Source organism: Musca domestica, unplaced genomic scaffold, assembly GCF_030504385.1.
Source record: "Musca domestica strain aabys unplaced genomic scaffold, Musca_domestica.polishedcontigs.V.1.1 11, whole genome shotgun sequence".
Lineage (NCBI taxonomy): Eukaryota > Metazoa > Arthropoda > Insecta > Diptera > Muscidae > Musca > Musca domestica.
In genome coordinates this window covers 5,478,455-5,498,404 of record NW_026712133.1, presented here as the reverse complement: position 1 = coordinate 5,498,404, position 19,950 = coordinate 5,478,455, and the positions used below count along the sequence as shown (strand labels likewise).

General features: G+C 33.0%; 1 protein-coding gene across 4 annotated transcripts in view; it reads right to left on the bottom strand.

Annotated features, from left to right (window-relative positions):
* The window catches only part of LOC101888976 (ionotropic receptor 75a), an 814,889-nt gene that overhangs the window by 481,221 nt on the left and 313,718 nt on the right, over positions 1–19,950 (bottom strand). The window lies entirely within an intron of this gene.

Here is a 19,950-nt window from a genome sequence, read left to right as displayed (position 1 = left end):
GAAACAAGTGTTTTTCGAGCTTGAGGTCTTTGTTGTTGTATTTATTTTAATATTACAATATTTCGAAATTCAATGAATTTCATCTTCAGGGAAATAGTCCTACAATAAAAATAAACAAAGTACGACTTATTAACAATATCACAGTTTTTTCCAATACTAACAGGTATATTAACACAGAACAAAGATCGCTTCCATGTGTATAAATACTAAATTGAATTTTTATAATTAACTTAAAGCTAGCGTAGCGTTTCTACTCCGTCAAGTTACATTATTGCACTGATTAGTATTTATTTATTGCACGATCTCTACCCCGTGTGAGATGCCTGTAGCAGTAGGCTGTGTTGTCAGTGTCTGTTTTGCTGTTTATTCTTGTTGTTGTTGGGAGACTGTTTATGTGGAGCATCTCTAGTGTTAGTCTCTTGTTGTAATGATTCTCCGTTTGCAGTATTTTTACATCGTCAATGTTAGGGGTATGATTTTGTATTTTACAGTGTTCGGACAGTGCTGTTTTTTGTATTATGTTGGTATTTCTCAATTTTATGTCCGACTTGTGTCCTGACATTCTAGTTTTTAATTTGTTTTTCGTCGTACCGAAGTATAATTTTCCACAGCCTTCCTCATTATTACCACCACATTCAATTTGGTAAATCACGTTATGTTTTTCCAATTTTGGTATTTTACTTTTCAATTTGCTAAATATTGATGTTGTTCTGTTGTTAGAACTGTGTGCAATGGTATATTTAGTTTTGTCGCATATGTCAGATTTTTCCTATCTTTCTGAGATATTGGGCAAATATATCAACGATTTGTATATTCTCTTCGGTTTTTCGTTTTCTGATGTCCGCTTTGTTGGTTTGTATTCTCTTATTAATGAGTTTATGATGTGTGCTGGAAAATTGTTTCCTCACTAAATGTTTTTTAACACTTGTTTCATTAAAATATAAAAAGGTCGAATAAAAAGGAAAAACATTAATATATATTATGTTTTTTAATCTACATATTTTATGTTTAATTTCTGAAATGTCCTTTGGAAGTTCATTAAGGGTACTTGGTAGAGCGACATCTAGAGTGAGCTTTCCATATTCATTTTTAAATTTCGGTATTTTGCAACGTCCTTCAAGTCTTCTCCGGGTATTTTGTTCGTGGTTAATTTTCTCAGCTAGGTTTCGGTCGTCAGCGAATTCGCCTATAATTGCAATTGAAAATATTGGTTTTATATTAAGGATTTCTAGGTTTTTGTATATCTGGCTTATGTTGTTGGTTGACACTGTTACATTTCCGTTATTGTACGAATGGTATGATTTTTTATATAGAAATTTAACAATTCGGTTCTGTGTCTCTTATAACATTCTACAACATCTGGCATTTCCCCATGCTGTAATACCATGTCGTAAATGCGACTCTACTAGGGAATAGTATGCTTGCTTCAATATAAAGAAGGATGCATAGTTGCCTAGATGATAAAGCGCAAACGCTGATTTTCGTAGCTTTTTCTGTAGTTTTTCGATGTGATCTTTCCATTTAAAGTTTTGATCCAAATAAATTCCCAAGTACTTATAATTTTCAACGATTTCTAAATTCATGGTACATTTTTCTTGATTCCTCGTTAATGTATTTCCGTGTATGCATTCATTATCATGAAATCTGAACCGATTTCAATATAATTTGGCAAATTTATTTTTGTTCCAAATTCCGTTACGCATTCCAAATTTGGAGACTGTTTCTGTAATCGATCATTAGATATGTGCATATAAAATCTAAATTTTTAGGAGGTACCTCCGATTCTGATGCTATATCTCCAGTTCCAAGTGGAATTTCAAAAATGTATATAGCCTATGTTACTTTCAGGCGATGTTGTAGTATACATGGAAATTTTAAGGAAAATCTGTTCAGCGGTTTTCCTGTCCATAAATTACAAACCAACATACAAACATTTTCCTCTTTTATAGATATAGATAATATTGGACCCAATTTTGACCCCTGTGGAACCCCGTATTGTGTTGGAAGTTCATAGCTGACATTGTATGTATAGGTCCATATTCTGTATTTTGATAATTTCTGACACTTTTTTTCAATAATTTATCTGAAAATTGGTAGTTGTAGATCGTAATGGGTCCCAGTTCGTGTGGCGAGTCATTGTATTTATAGGTCCACGTTTTGGTATAGCCCCCACATTTGCCACATTTTTTCACTTATTTGTCTAAAAATTGGTATTTGTGGATCATAATGGATCCTAGTTCGTGTGGCGAAATATTGTATGCATAGGTCCACGTTTGATATAGTCCTCATATAACAGTACCTCCCAATATTCGGTATTTTGATGATTTTTGACACATTTTTTCAAGAATTTCTCTGAAAATTGGTAGTAGTAGATCATAATGGGTGCCAGTTCGTGTGGCGAGTCATTGTAATTATAGGTCCACGTTTTGGTATAAGCCCCATATAACGGTACCTCCCGACATTCGGTAATTTGATGGTTTTTGCCATATTTTTTCCCGGACTTATCTGAAAATTGGTATTTGTAGGTCATAATGGGTTCTAGCTCCTTTGCTAGCTCCGAAACATTGCATGTGTAGGTGCACGTTTTAGTATAGCCCCATATAACGGTACCTCCCGATATTCGGCATTGTAATGGTTTTTGCCACATTTCTTCTAATGTTTCCTTTACCCTAAGGTGGAGGGTATTAAAAGTTTGGCCCGGCCGAACTTAATGTTTTTTTACTTGTTAATATTCCATTAACCTCAAGCTCCGTAGCATTTTCCATGAACATTGAGTTTGGTATGACTCTTTCCGTACGTATATTCAATGCTGTTATATTACACTGATGAACTATATTTAATACATATTTAATGATATTTCTTTAATATTTTTCGTGTTAAAGCTAAGCTCGATATGATCATCTATATTTGTTGTTTTCTTTCCAATAACATTATTTATAACCTGCCATGTTCCACGCATATTGTGTTTATTTCTAATAAACTGATGGTATATATAATCGGTTTTAGCTCTACTTATAAGTTTATTTTTATAAAACCGAAAACATGGAGATCTAGATTTCTATCTTAGCCAAGTGTTTAGTAACCATGGTAACTTCGGCAGCTACTTGCATAGATTCCACATAAAAGGAGATGCAATTTGTTAAATGTGTCGTGAATCTATAGACGATGTGGAACACTCACTCTTTAAATGCAGAAGGTGGGAAAACTTAAGACAGATTAACGAAATTCATTGTCGGATGACAGTTAATGGTGTTTTTAAGGAAATAACGTATAGTAAAAGTACATGGATGAAATATTGCGCATTTATCCACTCAATTCTGGAGGATAAAACCAAATGTCTACAATCAAAATAGCCGAACCCCTAACAACGTGTTGAATAGGGGATTAGGTCATGAAAAGAAAGATTCAAAAAGGCAGTAAATGAACTACACCTCGAAGTAATGCGATTAATACTTTTGCCTCTTTGAAAGCCATATTGATTTTTATTAATAATATTGAACCTGGTTAAAAAGTTATTTAACCGCCTAGAAATTATCTCTTCTGAAACTTTCTCAACTGTTGGAAAGATCGAGATTGGTCTGTAATTTTTATATGCTGATTTAGCACCATTCTTGTATATCGGACGGATTATAGATGTCTTGAACAGTTCCGGAATTACAGATTCATCTATACTTATTTTTATAAGAACAGTAATCACGGGCGCCATAATTTCTGCATTGGTTTCTAAGTCTATGGGCCGAATGCCATCTAAACCAGCACTTTTCTTCGTATTGAGGCTTTTTAGTATGTTTTTGACTTCTGTAGTGTTTGTGTTTTCAAGATAAATGGTATTTGAAATGGTTGTTTCAGCATTAGACAATGTTTTCTTATCGCATGTATGGGAATTGTTCAGTGATTTCACATTTGTTTAGATTAGGAAAAATAATATTAATAGTTTTGTCTATGCTACTACTTTTTTGCCAGTGAATTGATTTATAGTTTTCCATGTCTCACGTATATTGCGTGAATAAATTTGTGATAATAATGTGTGTTTTTGGCATTTAAAGTTCTTTTAATTAGTTGGTTATTGAAGTTTTTATATAGTTCATCATTAATTTTACTTTTGTTTTTGGGATATGTTTTGTATAAATTATCTCTTATTATCAATGCCCGCAGATTTAGTCATATTTAGCGTTTTTAATATTCCATTGATCTCAAGCTCCATAGCATTTTCCATAAACATTGAGTTTGGTGTAACTCTTTCCGTACGTATATTCAATGTTATTATATTGCACTGATGAACTATATTTAATACATTTTGGCTAAAGTTTGACGCAAAATTATCAGATATTTCTTTAATATTTTTCATGTTAAAGCTGAGCTTGATATGATCATCTATATTTGTTGTTCTCTTTCCAATAACATGATTTATAACCTGCCATGTTCGACGTATATTGTGTTTATTTCTAATAAACTGATGATATATATGATCGTGTTTGGCTTTACTTATAATTTTATTTAGTTTGTTATTAAAATTTTTGTAAACAATTTCGTCGGTTTTGTTGAATTTATTTTTAGCCCACTTTTTGTACAACTTGTCTCTAATAGCGCATTAAGTATGTATTCATTCATTCATGGGAGACCATTGCGGTTTTTCTTTTTTGAGCGTTCTATTGTTGAATTTTCATATATCTTGTTAAAGGTTTTGTATAAATTATTAAAAAGGTCATTTGCATTATTAGATATGATTATAATTTCTTCCCAATTAATGTTTCTTATTTGCCTATTAACATTTTTCGTATTGATTTTATATTTTTTGTTGTTTTGAATGTCTTGCTTTTCATTCTTATTTGTTTCATCTACACTGGCAAATAACGCATGGTGATCTGATATTTCTGTCGTTACAATTGCGGAGTAAGCCTCCTTTAAATTTTTGTTCCATCTGATTATGATATGATCTATGCATGTTTTTGTAGTTCGCGCTTCGTCTTCTCTTGTTGGGTTAGATATCATACATTTCAATCCATTTGTTCACAGAATGCCAAGATATTTTGACGCTATTGATATTTTTAAGAATATCGATATTAATGTCGCCTATTAGAATTAGTTTTTCTTTGTTACCAATATTAATTAGAATTTATTCAAGTTCGAGCAAGAATAAAGTTGTGCTTTTGTCTGGAGGTCTATATATCGCCAATACTGTGAAACTTGAATCTTTGTTATCCGTAATGTTTATCCTTTCAATTTCAGACGATGACATCTTTGTGTTCAAATTTTTAAATTGCTTAGTGTCTTTAATATACACACCAATTCCTCCTCCTTCACCAGCTCAGTTTAAAAATATGGAATTAAATCCATCTATATTATAGAACGAATTCTCATCATCTGTTATGTTTGTTTTACAAAGAAGTATCAGATGTAATTTGTTTATTATTTTGGAAATGTTGGTTAAAAATGTGTATCATAGACACAAAAAAAATTATATATTTAGCATTTATTTCATTGAAATTGCAGATTGTATCTTTTATAAAATTCATTGTTTTTTTTTTTAATATAAAATCCAAATATTTTACGAAATTAAAGAAACAAATTTCAATTTGTATATTCATTGTGTATTTTATTAATTCAGTCTTTTAAAATTATTGTTATATCAGCATTTAATTTGGTGTTTTCTCTTTGACATGCTCTTTCTTTTCGTTGTGCAAAAATTTGTGGGGTAAACTCTGAAAAATTTACATTACTTCGCCTATACTTCCCAAATCGGCGGTATTGTTTATTAAAATAAATCGAGAATTTTCATTCCTTCGAAAATAAATACATTCGTTTCGGACTCAAACAAACTTCCATTTACACTCCATTGCTCTAGTTTTAGTCATCCAAAGCAAGCGCCTGTTGTGAGGAGTTAACTCATCATTTAAAAATATGTATTTTCAATTCCACCTTCATCTACTCCTTAGCATACTTGCAGTCGGTGTCTGTTTATTTTTTCATTATCTCTCGTTTTTTACTTATCGATGAGAACTCTATAATGATTTTGTTCTTTTTATCTATCTTCAGAGTTCTCTCAATGTCGGATTTGCTAATTTGCGTTTTCTCAACAATTTTGGCAACCAGTTCACTGACCTCGATCTCCATCTCCATCCTACTCTTTTCGTATGGCTAATGCTTTTATGTGAGCGCTAACAGAGTGAACAGCAAGGAGAAAATGATATTGACCATTACAGTAATAACATCGAACAAAAAAAAATGGTTTTGATTTCCAACAAACATTGCCCACAAATATTTTTAATGTGTTCCTCGATTACCGACATTTTTTATTATTACTTTACTAAATAATTCAGTTAAAAAAGACCAATAGGTAAAAATGACTTTTGAAAAGTGTTTGCATTTTCATTAATTGCATTAAATGATTTGCAGAGAAAATTGCTTTATTTACCGACAGTGCGTCCGATCTTTGAAGGCTACAGCGAGACTGTATATATATATATATATATATATATATATATATATATGTATATATATATATATATATATATATATATATATATATATATATATATATATATATATATATATATATATATGGATTTTGCCTAAGTAGTTCAGAAAGTATTTGCATTTCCGAATGATATTGCGCTTCGTAGGTACACAAATCATTACGAACTTCGGAGAGAATCACATATATATCACATAATCATATATATATATATCATAATCATATATATATATATATATATATATATATATATATATATATATATATATATATATATATATATATATATATATATATATATATATATATATATATATATATATATATATATATATATATATATATATATATATATATATATATATATATATGGATTTTGCCTAAGTAGTTCAGAAAGTATTTCCATTTCCGAATGATATTGCGCTTCGTAGGTACACAAATCATTACGAACTTCGGAGAGAATCACAGGGAGTGGCGCTGCTTCCACACGACGCAATTGTAAACTTCACTGCACAGTCCATTTCAACGTATGGAACCAAATGCAGAGCTGTAAAATTATTTTGTAAACTCACAGGTTAGTCAGATGCATCATCTTGCAATAATGGCATGTAGGAAATTTTGACGATTGGGCTAGTTACGATGCCAGAAGTAGTCTTTACTTCAACCACTGACTTGATCAACTGATCCACTATATATATTGGCGATTCTACCTAATTCCCACTCGCTAAAGGGCAACAAATCATTCTTAACGATGACTTAGTCTTCTTCTTTAAGATTAGGGGAGGTAGTCCTCCAAATCTTACGCTTTTGTAATGCCTTCAGATAATCTCCTTTCCTTCTGCAAGAAATTTAATAATGAATTGCTTTCCGTCTCAACAACCTTTGGATAACAGATAAGCGAGAAAATGTCTAGGAGTTAAAGCAGTGAAATCGGAAGGTACTTCTGAGGCGGCAAAGGTAAGACGCTAATTTAGAATACCGTCTATTCTAGCCAGAACGGTAGCTAGCTGTCCAAAGGTGAACCTATTAGCTCCAGCAATGCTGTTAAAGTGATGTTTGAAGCTTTTTTCAGCCGACTTCCATATCCCACCCATATGAGAGGCATGAATGAAATAAACTTCTATTCCAAGTCTATCTAAGAGGGTAGTCCTCGTCACCCAGCGAAAGGAAAAAGTTCGGCTTCAAATGCAACTGATGACAATTCTGAGCAAGGTTCTAAATGGATCGCTTTTGTGGTAAAACACACGAATAAGCATACATAGCCTTTGAGTATGGAAGATTGACGTAAAATGGAACTTTTTAGTTCGATGGTCCTGCGAAATCTTCACCTGTGATATGGAATGAGGAAGTCAAACTGCACAGTTCTGGTGGCAGAGGTGACACAATTTGTGAACAAGATTTTTTCTTCAATTTGTGTATAATACTTTTGACTTTCGTTTTCTTTTGAGATATGTAAAATTCAGTTTAAACAATTCTATTCATTAAATTGCAATCAGCGTGTGGCAGAAATATGTGTAAATGATTTAAATGTAAGCGACAAAATCTAGATTTATTAGAACAACTATTAGAATCCGTTCGTTGTACGAATTAGCAAATATGCTATTAATTCGCATTTTTCTTTTCGGACCTCATCCTCATCGGATGCTTTAGAGGAATTGGACAGTCTGCTTAGGCAATTTTGGTAGAAACGACCAAAATAAGTGAACACCTATAACGCACGTTTGTACTTAGAAATTGACTTAAAAATCGGAATCTTACTGTGAGCTATGTCCCTTTCGTATTCCTTGATATACGTTCTGTTACTTCGAACGTATTTATGAGAAAATCATACATTGCTCCCAAAGAAATAGAGTTTTATAAGGCAATTTCGTAGAGATCACAGGAATCTTGAACAGCATTTTGGGTGGTTGATATAACCTGCTGTGAACATGTCACTGAAAGATGACCATCCCTCATAACGCCCTGAAAGTATCTCTGTGTCACATGGAGGAACCTTTACGCAGATGGAAGAATGCTTTGCCATGCATTCTGCTCCTGAGCGTTCAATTGCAAACTTCAACATTAACAGCATTAACTTATTTCCCAACCTCTCTAAATTTCTTAAGAGTTTTGAAAATTTCGCAAAGGTTTTTTATAGTTTTAGAGGGTGACAATGAAACCATTTCCATAAGTTCAAAGAAGTACAAAAATTCAATCAGAAAATCGGGAACTAAAAAATCACGGGAAAATATGCACTGTGGAATCTGTGCTTAATATTGTGTAAAACCGTCACAAAATATTCTAAAACTTCGTATAATCTTGAAAAACTAGAAATATCAGCCACAATTTAATAGAATTTGAAAAATTGTCAAAACAAAGGACTTACATTTTTCAAAAAAAAACAACAAATAACAGAAACATTAAATAAATAGCGCTCACATAATGATATAAGTGTATTTCCATAACCCAAACAATTTTGTAAATTTATATTATTCACACAGGTGAGCGCAGTAGCATTAAAATGACACATTTGAGACGAAAAAAACACTAAACTTTTATATATCTTCCAAAAAAACTTCCATTATACAAAAATTTTCCATTTTTCTTGAGTTTGAGCGACATATTTTCAATATATTTAATGATAAGATTTTTTTGATCGTCGTCGGCTGTTTATATTGTACTGATTTTTTTACAAATTGCACGATCTCTTCTTTTGTGTCAAATGTCTATAGCAATAAGCTGTGTTGTCTGTTAAATTTTATTCTCTCAGTTGTGTGTAGATTGTTAATGTGTAGCATTTCTAATGTGAGTCTTCTGTGGCAATGGTTTTCCGTTTGCAGTATTTTTACTTGTTCAAGGTTTGGCTGATGGTTACTTGATATGCAGGGTTCAAGCAAGCGCTGTTTTTTCTGTGTGTAATCTTGGTTTCTCGTTTTTAAATCAGACTTATGACCTGATAATCTAGTTTTTAATTATTTTTTTCTCCTCATTGGCTAAGCGTTGTTTAAAACGTATAGTCTGCATATCATCGATATGCTAAAGCGAAAATCGGTTATGGTGTAAAAACTTTTACATTCTTGCAGTTCTGGACAGACCAATTGTTGGTAGAAATTATTTCTGTTGGGTTTCTTATATTTCGGTGATAAATGCGTACACTCAACAAATGATGACAGTGCGAAAATTAAAATACAGATTTGTGGTGCGCTTTATTTATTGTATATATGTATTTCGTTAATATATATGTAACAGATTTATAGACTGAGGATATTGACTTTTGTGTGTAATTTTTTTCCTGGCAATATTTTTTCTAGACCGGAATCCATTTATTATTACTTTCTTATGCAGTAAAAACTTTTGCACCGAACACAATTGAATAAAATATTTTTTCTTGAATGTATGGATTTATTCTTTCAATATTTCAACATTTGGTACAAACACACAGCACATAGATGAAATTTTTGTTGTTTATATGTCACTCGTTAATTTCTATCGAAAATTATTATTCTTTTTGGACTTTCATCTTTTTGGATGAGAGCTTACTATTTTTTCGCAGTTTATTACTTCTACCACTACAAAAATTCAAAAATTTACTGATGAACTTTTTTGTTGAATTATTACTTGTTTAATGTAATTTTTTTGTCATCTTGTTGGAATTTTTTATTTTTTTAGCAAACACGCTCTTTTTTTTTTTTTTTTTTTTTTGATATTCACTGTATAAGTAAGAATTGTCTCCATTTATTTGAAATGGAATCGTGGTGCAGTTTGGTGCAACACTCGTTGTATTGTACATTCGTTTAAATCTGTTCACTACTTCTTATTGCAACATTGATATGTCAATGTCAGATTTTAACGAATTGGCGCAAAAGCTACCGCCTTACTTAAGTCTGTCTTGGTGATTTCTGCTTGCTATCGGTTGAGTGTTCGTGATCAACACTGTAAACATTACACGTTCGTTTGTAACTACTAAGGTAAATTTGGTTACCTATTGATTTGAATATCAATAAAGAACACATTTATTTATTTGAATAAGAAACTAAAACGATCGTCTTTTATTTCTATTTATTTTTCTCTCCCGCTTTATCGGAGCGCAATTTCGGCGCATTAACGTTTGGTCCATTCGAACCGCGATCGATAAACGAGCCACCAACAAATACAGTCCATTTTAATTGATGTCTTTGGTTTTTGCCTTCAATGTTCGTGTGAAAGAAATTCCAGAATCAACATCATTTTCGCAATCATCATCATCAATACCATCATCATATTCATTTCTTCACAAAAGGTAGGTGCAGTGCATTTATATTGTTATGAGCTCGCAAATAACAAACAAAAATATTACAATAACAAAACGGCCACTTTACAACGCGCCGCGGAGTTCCCTTTTTCGTTTGTGGTCAAAGTCCAATTGTCGTGGACAACAACAACGAACAGTGCAAGTGTTTTGTCACATTTGTGTTGTAATCTCATGTTCGTATGAGATAAATAAAATAAAAACTAACAACAAATATAGCATCAATTCTTTTAGTACAAATTGCATTGTTCGGTGCTCAATAATCATACATAATTATTTGCACATATTTATGCTATTGACATATTTACATTTAATTGCTTTCTCGGTGTTTGTCGTTCGATCATACACACACGCTGTATACATACATACTCTTATTACTGGCAGCCGTCGCTTGACCGTCAGTAAAAAACATACATACTTTGATTGGTTGTTCTTCTTTGTTACGTGTACGCTACACCACTCGGGTCGGTCGATTGTCGTTAAGTAACACGTTTGATACAAAGTTAATTTTTTTTGTGAATATAATTATCAAGTGTCTGCATGAATAGCATAAATATTTTTTGGGCAATTTTAGTAAGGTGCACCCTATATTCGGCACATTTAAACTATTGTGTTAGTTAATTGAACACAGACAATTTTCTTGGTGTTTAATCAATTTTTATTTTAAAACTGAATATCTTGGTCGATATTTTGAGTTTTCTACGTGGTAATTTTCGATCTTAGGAATTTTTTGGATAAAACAAAAAAATATTTTGTAATATTTTCAATTGCTTTAAATTTTTCATTGGATTTCGCTGAATTTTGGTGAAGTTGTATTTCTACAATATTGGTAGAAATATATTTTTAAAGTTTAATTTCGTTCTTTTGCTTTGAATCATGTCACAAAATCCGCTAGTTGTTTTTAATTGTAAATGGAAAATTCTTAATAAAGTCATAGGATACGCTAAGAAATTAAAACTTGAAGATCTTGACTTGTTCGAATTAGAGGCTCGTAGCTCTAGTTTAGAAAATGTATGGGAAACTACTCCTCCTCTAGTAGACAGTGTTCACAAACTAGCTTTGCCTCCCTGTGATATAGATGTTTTCGATGGTAATTTTCAAAATTGGCCCACGTTTAGATATTTATTTAGCGCGGTCTATATAAGTAACTCGCGTTTGCGCGATATTGAGCGCCTTTGTTATTTAGTGCGCAAAACCAGCGGAGAAGGTCGAGAAATCGTCTCTAGATTCCCTCGGACCAATCTCAGTTTCTGCCTAGCGTGGAATGCCTTAAAGGACGAATATGATAACCCTCGGTTACTCGTCCATAGTTATTTGAAATCTCTTTTCGCGCCTCCTGTTCTTGAAAAAGAAAGTAGCTCTGGTTTAAAAATAATTCAACGCGGCATTAATGGATGTCTTTTGGCGATGTCCATACATGACATTCCTACGGATCATTGGGATCCAATTATCGTTTTCGTTTGTCTCCAACGTTTGCCTAAAGTCACACTGACACTATGAGAGCAAAGTGTCAAAAATAAAACTCCGATTTCTTTGTGGGAGGACTTGGATAGTTTTCTGACGGAGAGAATTCGTACTCTTCACGACATAAGGGAGGTTGAACCATCAAATCATGGGGAGAATTCGTACTCTTCACGACATAAGGGAGGTTGAACCATGAAATCAAAAATTGTACTAGCCGTCGTCGGTGTTTGGTTTGTAATCTAAGTCATCGTACTTTACTTCATAGAGATGGTTCAACAACAAATATTCCGAGTCCAATAGCAACAGCTCCAAGTTCGCGTTTGTTAGTTTCGGCTCCACCTTTTTGTCCCTCGAATTGTTCCCCAAACACTAGTAAATCTCTCGATTCAAAAGCATCTCGTTCCTCCACATCGGCTGGAGATGTAGTTCGACAGGCATTTCATGCTGCGAAGAATCAATCGGTTCTTTTGGGTACTACCATGGTGAAAGTTGTTCATCGAGGTGGTTCGTATTCTGCTAGGGCGTTGATAGATCCGGCCTCTTTCGTCACAGAGCGACTTCAAAAGAAACTTAAGCTTCCAATTTGTTCGTCCAAATCCACCATTTCGGGTGTTAATTGTTCACTTGAGCCTGCATCAATGAATGTTTGTAATATTGAAATCAGAAGTAGCCTGGACCATTCATTGTCCCTGAAAACTTCAGCGGTCGTTCTGAATTCGATTTCATGAAATCTAACCTCGCTTGCGGCCATGTTCGACCTCAGAAATCGACTATCTAATGTCGTATTAGCAGTTTCAAAATAGTTCAAATCAATTCCAATAGATATTTTGATAGGAGCAGAATTGTACCCTAGAATTATTAAAGACCACAGCTCTCGCTTTTCGTCTGGTTCTCTTCTTGCTCAAAATATCATATTTGGTTGGATTGTAACTGGACCAATTCCGCATCGATAAAATCGCTCTCTTGAAACTACATAAAGCTTTTCGTAGTCATTAATAAACATATTTTTTTCGAAATTGATATCTCGTATTGTAAAGTGGCCACAAATGTACTCGTTTTTCGTTTCAAATCCGTAACTGCGGATTTTGTGGAACTAAAATCCGTAACTGCGGATGTCCTTATTGTAAAATAGTGAAAATAGCCCATAACTGTGGGTTTTGTTTTGAACTTTTTGCACAAGTCCGAATCCATAACTGTGGGTTCTTGGTGACTTTAAATTTGTCACAATTTGTTTATCGTTTACTTTCGAAACTGCTCACATGTTGCACTGTACCACCACTTAATACTATTTATCGAATTAATTTATATTGTTACACCATCCCAGGATGGTGTAAGGTGGCCGGCTAATGTTTAAGTAAGAATTGTCTCCATTTATTTGAAATGGAATCGTGGCGCAGTTTGGTGCAACACGTGTTGTATTGTACATTCGTTGAAATCTGTTCACTACTTCTTATTGCAACATTGATATGTCAATGTCAAATTTCAACGAATAGGCGATAGATTACTTAAGTCTGTTTTGGTGATACCTGCTTGTTATCGGTTGAGTGTTCGTGCTCAACACTGTAAACATTACACGTTCGTGTGAAACTACTAAGGTAAATTAATCATATAACTATAGAAAGATTTAAAATTACCACATATTATTAATTTCTTTGCTGGTGTTATTGAAAACAGAAGTGAATGTACCATGTAAAAATGGTAGCTGGTTAATTGTAATTAATTAGCAACTATTTGCATAAAGTTGGCAATAAGTGTTCAGTAGATATCTGTTATTGACTAAAAAATTTCTGCACTGCATTGTTAACTACTTTATAACTGCATAAACAACAATGTTTTCTTCAAAAGCCCAATTTATATTGGATAATGTGGAACGTAGAAGATCAACGTTAACCTTACCAAAGTACAGGTTACACGATTTATTTTTAAATGAACTATGTAATGTATAAATAATACTGAGTTCAATGTTTGCAACAAGAGCAGGATGAAACATATTCTGTGGCTGACAGAAAAAGAGGACTTTTACACACTGAAAAGTTACGGTAGAAGAAAAATTAAATCCAATATATTGCCTTAAAATTATAGGCAGCTTTTATTTGATGAAGACATTGATCGATAATGATTTCCCAAAAAGATGACAGTTTTGTAAATAATCTACAATATTTTCTCCTGGGACCCATGTTAGATTACTAAGATTGAAATATACAACACAAATCATTTCAGCGCTTGAAGCTTTAAAAATGCTTCGTCGGCATTTCCAATTGAAATTTTTTGGTGGAAATCTCGGAACAATTAGAGAAAACGCCAAATCTTACATATTATCACATGGTGATTATGATTATTGATTATGGTCGTTGTAACTTGGAAAATTCTTTCTGAAACTTGGCAAATATTTGACGGATCAATGCCACAACTCAATGTATGTTAGAAATTTGACATATTCCTTTTTTCATTGTTATTTTATATTGAGCGATTGCGATAATTCTCTTGCTGTGGTTGAACCAAATAGTCGTATATTGCGTATCATATTACGACCATTCGAACTTCAAAGTGGTGTTTACAAATTAAAAGCTTTGTTAGACAATTAGCTTGTTCCGTCGGTCTATTAATCTGTTTATTATTCTTATTGGAAAATTATTGTTTAAATTTTTTTTTTTGAAATACTGAAAAATAGCCCCTTAGTCATATTTCTGTATTTTTTCAGTTCTTCCCCCTTTCCCCTTTCGTCGATTATTTGAATAGCAAGATCTATCGGTATACTCGGGAAGAGTGACACTACGTCAAATGAAACCTTTCTGTAATTTTCCTTAATCGTCAAATTTTTAACTTTGTTTTTGTACGCCATAATTTGAGAATTTTTTAATATTTTTATTGAAGAGCATATCGTGTGTAACGGATAATCCTCCTTGTGGATTTTCGATAGTCCATACAATCTTGGAGCTGTAGCCACGTCACTTTTGAGTTTTTCCCTTTCAATTGTCGTAATAATGTTGTTTTTATATAGCTCCTCCACCAGTTCATTATCCTTTTTTATCAAACCTGTTGTTGGACCTTTATTGATCCAATGATATGTCATCATATCTAAAATAATATTTTTCATCCTCTGTTTGCAGTCATTAATGTCCATTGCAACCGTAACATTTCCTTTGTCAGCATTTAAAATTAATATATTTTTATTTTGTTTCAAAAAAGTTTTGGTGCGGCCCACTGTGCTGTTGATAAATTTATCTCTTTCATCTTATTCATATGTGTCTATCATTGTTGTAAACTTTGTCCTCATCATTTCATGTTGCTCTTTGCCATTCCATGTTTGTACAGCGCTTCGCCGTCTGTTATTAGTTTATATAGTGGAAACTGTGATTTTGTTGTTGGTTAGTTAGTTTTTTCGACCTATTTTCCAATATATTTCATAAGACGAGTTTTTTGACCACAAGGTGGTCAGGGTATTATGTCTTTGTGCATTTGTTTGTAACAGGCAAAAGGAAACGAGATAGACCCATAGTTCCTTTTGATGATCTGCATAGAATCACATTCTGAGTCGATTTATGTATGTATTTTTGTGGACAAAGTACAGTTCGCATTTATTACCCGATCCAGATGAAATTTTGTACAAATCATTTGTTGACCGAAGGACGAACCCTATTGAAATTGGAGATAATCGGTAAAAGTTTAGATATTGCTCCCATATATATCTTCGTCCGAGTTGCTTTTAATTGTGCGCCGAACATGTAATATCAGCCCGAATAGTATGGAATTTTGCACATACAACCAAACTAGGCCTGAAAATAAGTGTGCCAAATTTGATCGTTCAGATATAGCTATAGCTCCAATATATATTGTTCATTCGATTTGTTATTTTAGTCCTCCGCAGCCGTAATATGCACTCTGTAACAACAATATTTGGGGAAATATATCAAATACAGCTCAGAAATATATTTGCAAAATTTTATTGAGATCGGATCGGATTTGAATATAGCTCCCATATATAACTTCGTCCGATTTACCTTTTATTGTGCACCAAACGTCTCATATTTGCCCAAATGGGATGAAATTTGGCATTTACGACCGAATTGAGTCTAGAAGCTACTATGTCAAAACGGTTGAGATATAGCTATAGCCCCCATATATATTGTTCATCCGATTTGTTATATTTGTTACCCATAGCCGTAATATGCATTCCGTAACAACGATATTCAGGGAAATATATGAAACACAGCTCAGAAATATCTTTGCCAAATTTTATCAAGACAAGACAGGCAATAGAAGTCCGATTTTAAAAGATACAAATGCTTCGGCGTATCTAGTCCTTTGAAATTCTCCCATAAAAACTTTTAATTGTTATGTGGAGCTCTACTAAATTAGCCCGACTTTAAGACTTTCTTTACTGGTTTATTTTATTTCATGTTAGATCTCCGATATTTCGCAATTGCATAAATTGCATCATGAGGGGATCAACAAGATAATATAATATTCTAAATGTTAAACAAACACAATGTTCTTATGACACAAAATTCGCTTACTTATAAAATGATAACTTTATAACTACGATAGGATTCACTATCATCGTCGGCTGTTAATATAGCACTGATTTTGTTTACATATTGCACGATCTCTTCTTTTGTATCAAATGCCTATAGCAATAAGCTGTGTTGTCTGTGTCGCTCTTAAAATTTATTCCCTCAGTTGGTTGTAGATTGTTAATGTGTAGCATTTTTAATGCGAGTCTTCTGTGGTAATGGTTTTCCGTTTGTGGTATTTTTACTTGTTCAAGGTTTGGCTGATGGTTGCTTATATACAGCTGATGGTTGCCTGATATACAGCGTTCCGCAAGCGCTGTTTTTATACCCTCCACCATACTATGGAGGGTATATTAATTTTGTCATTCCGTTTGTAACTCCTCGAAATACTCATGTCAGACCCAACAAAGTATATATTATTGATCAGCGTAAAATTCTAAGGCGATTTAGCAATGTCCGTCTGTCTGTCTATTGTAACCACGCTATCTTTCGAACAATTTGAGATAGAAGGCTTAAATTTTGCACACATGTATATTTTGCCAGTAGGTAGGGTAATTTCGTAAATGGGTCATGTAGGTCCAAGGTATCATATAGCCCCCATATAACGGTACCTCCCGATATTCGGTATTTTGATGATTTTAGCAACATCATTCACTGGAATTGTTTCAAATTTGGCATTTGAAGTTCGTAATGGATACTACAGCCTAAACCAGAAAATTATCTGTGCAGGTCCACGTCTTCGTGTAGTCCCCATATAACGGTACCCCCGATATTCGGATTTTTGATGATTTTAGCCACATTGTTTACCGGAATCGTTCCAAATTTGGTCTTTGAAGTTCGTAATGAATACTACATCCTAAGTTAAAAAGTGAGCCATGTTGGTTCACGTCTTCATATAGCCCCCATATAACGGTACCCCCCGATATTCGGTATTTTGATGATTTTAGCGACATTATTTAATGGGATTGTTTCAAATTTCGATGTGAAGTTCGTAATGGATACTTCAGCCCATGCCAGAAAATTGTCTGTGCAGGTCCACATCTTCGTATAGCCCCCATATAACGGTGGATGGAAAATTGCCAAATTTGGACCAAATTGTGGAGGGTATTTAAAGTTAGGCCCGGCCGAACTTACAACTTTTTTACTTGTTAATTTATTTTTCGTGATAGGATTGGCAACACATTGTATTTGGTATACCACATTGTGTTTATCAGAGTTTTGTATTTTGCCTTTTGTATTGCTAAGTAGACTATACACACTTTCAACAATGAACCAACATTTTTGCTTGGTTGTGTAGCGGTACCATATAAAGTGTTGTTGTTATTACTTTGTTTCATCTTTCAGTCGTATTCTTTCCATTGGCTAAGCGTGTTTTAAATCGTATACGCTGCGTGTATATACGGTTATTGGGATGAGAGTGGTGTTTGTTACTCTGTTTCAGTACGTTTTTATTAGTTTTGCAACTTTCTTCGATATGCTAAAGTGAAAATCGGTTATCGTAGTAAAAACTTTTGTATTCTTGCAGTTCTGGACAGACCAATTGTTAGTAGAAATTATTTCTGTTGGGTTTCTTATATTTCGGTGATAAATACGAACACTCTGTTGAATGATGACAGTGCCAAAATTAAAATAATAAATAATTGATCTTTACTTTTTTATGCAGTAAACACTCTTGCACCGAACACAATTGAATAAAATATTTTTTCTTGAATGTATGGATTTGATTTTTCAATATTTTTGACAAATTGAAAATTAATATTCTTTTTTGGACTTTCATCTTTTTGGAGGAGAGCTTACTATTTTTTAGTAGTTTATTAGTTAGTTTATTATTTCTACCACTACAAAAATTCAAAGATTTACTGATGAACACAAGTTTTTGTTGAATTGTGGCTTGTTTAATGTAATTTTTTGTGATCTTGTTGGAATTTTTCATTTTTTTGCAAACACGCTCCTTCGTTTTATATTTACTTTTTAATGTAAATATGCACTATGTAGGAACAGCTTACCGACGACTCTCTGTCAAATTAATCATGTAACTATGGAACGATTTTAAATTACCACATATTATTAGTTGCTTTCCTGATGTTATTGAAAACAGAAGTAAAAACGGTAGCTCTTTAATTGTAGTTTGGTTTTTAGGTTTGGATTCCGCGGAACGTAAGTAAAATGAGAAAGGTATATATACATATAGCGTGGACCTATACATACAATGTATCGCCACACGAACTGGAAAACATTATGACCAAGGTGGAGGGTATAATAAACATCGTGTATCTCACTATTTCAATAATCCATAGAACGAAAGTTCATATGTGATATGTCTGGTGCATTCACAAAAAAAAAAAAAAAAAATAATTATTTGCATAAAGTTGGAAATAAGAGTTCGGTAGATATCTGTTATTGACTAAAAAATTTCTGCAATGCATTGTTAACTATTTTATAACTGCATGAACATCAATGTTTTCTTCAAGAGCCCAATTTATATTGGATAATGTAGAACGCAGCAGATCAACTTTACCAAAGTATAGGTTACACGATTTGTTTTAAAATGAACTATGTAATGTTTGAATATTACTGAGTACAATATTTACAACATTAAACATATTCTGTGGCTGACAGAAAAAGAGGACTTTTACACACCGAAGAAGTTACGGTAAAAGAAAAATTAAATCCAACATCCTTTACATTATAGGCAGATTTTATTTGATGAAGACATTGATCGAGAATGATTTCCCAAAAAGATGACAGTTTAGTAAATAATCTACAATATTTTCTCCTGGGACCCATGCTACATTACTAAGATTGAAATATACAACACAAATCATTTCAGCGCTTGAAGCTTTAAAAATGCTTCGTCGGCATTTCCAATTGAAATTTTTTGTGGAAATCTCGGAACATTCAGAGAAAACGCCAAATCTTACATATTATCACATGGTGAGATTATGGTCGTTGTAACTTGGAAAATTCGTTCTGAAACTTGGCAAATATTTGACGGATCAATGCCACAACTCAATGTATGTGAGAAATTTGACATATTCCTTTTTTCATTGTGATTTTATATTGAGCGATCTCGATAATTCTCTTGTTGTGGTTGAACCACATAGTCGTACATCGCGTATCATATTACGACCATTCGAACTTCACAGTGTTGTTTACAAATTAAAAGCTTTGTGAGACAATTAGCTTGTGTGTTAAAATTGATATTATCCAATTTCGCTGCTTTCGAATAC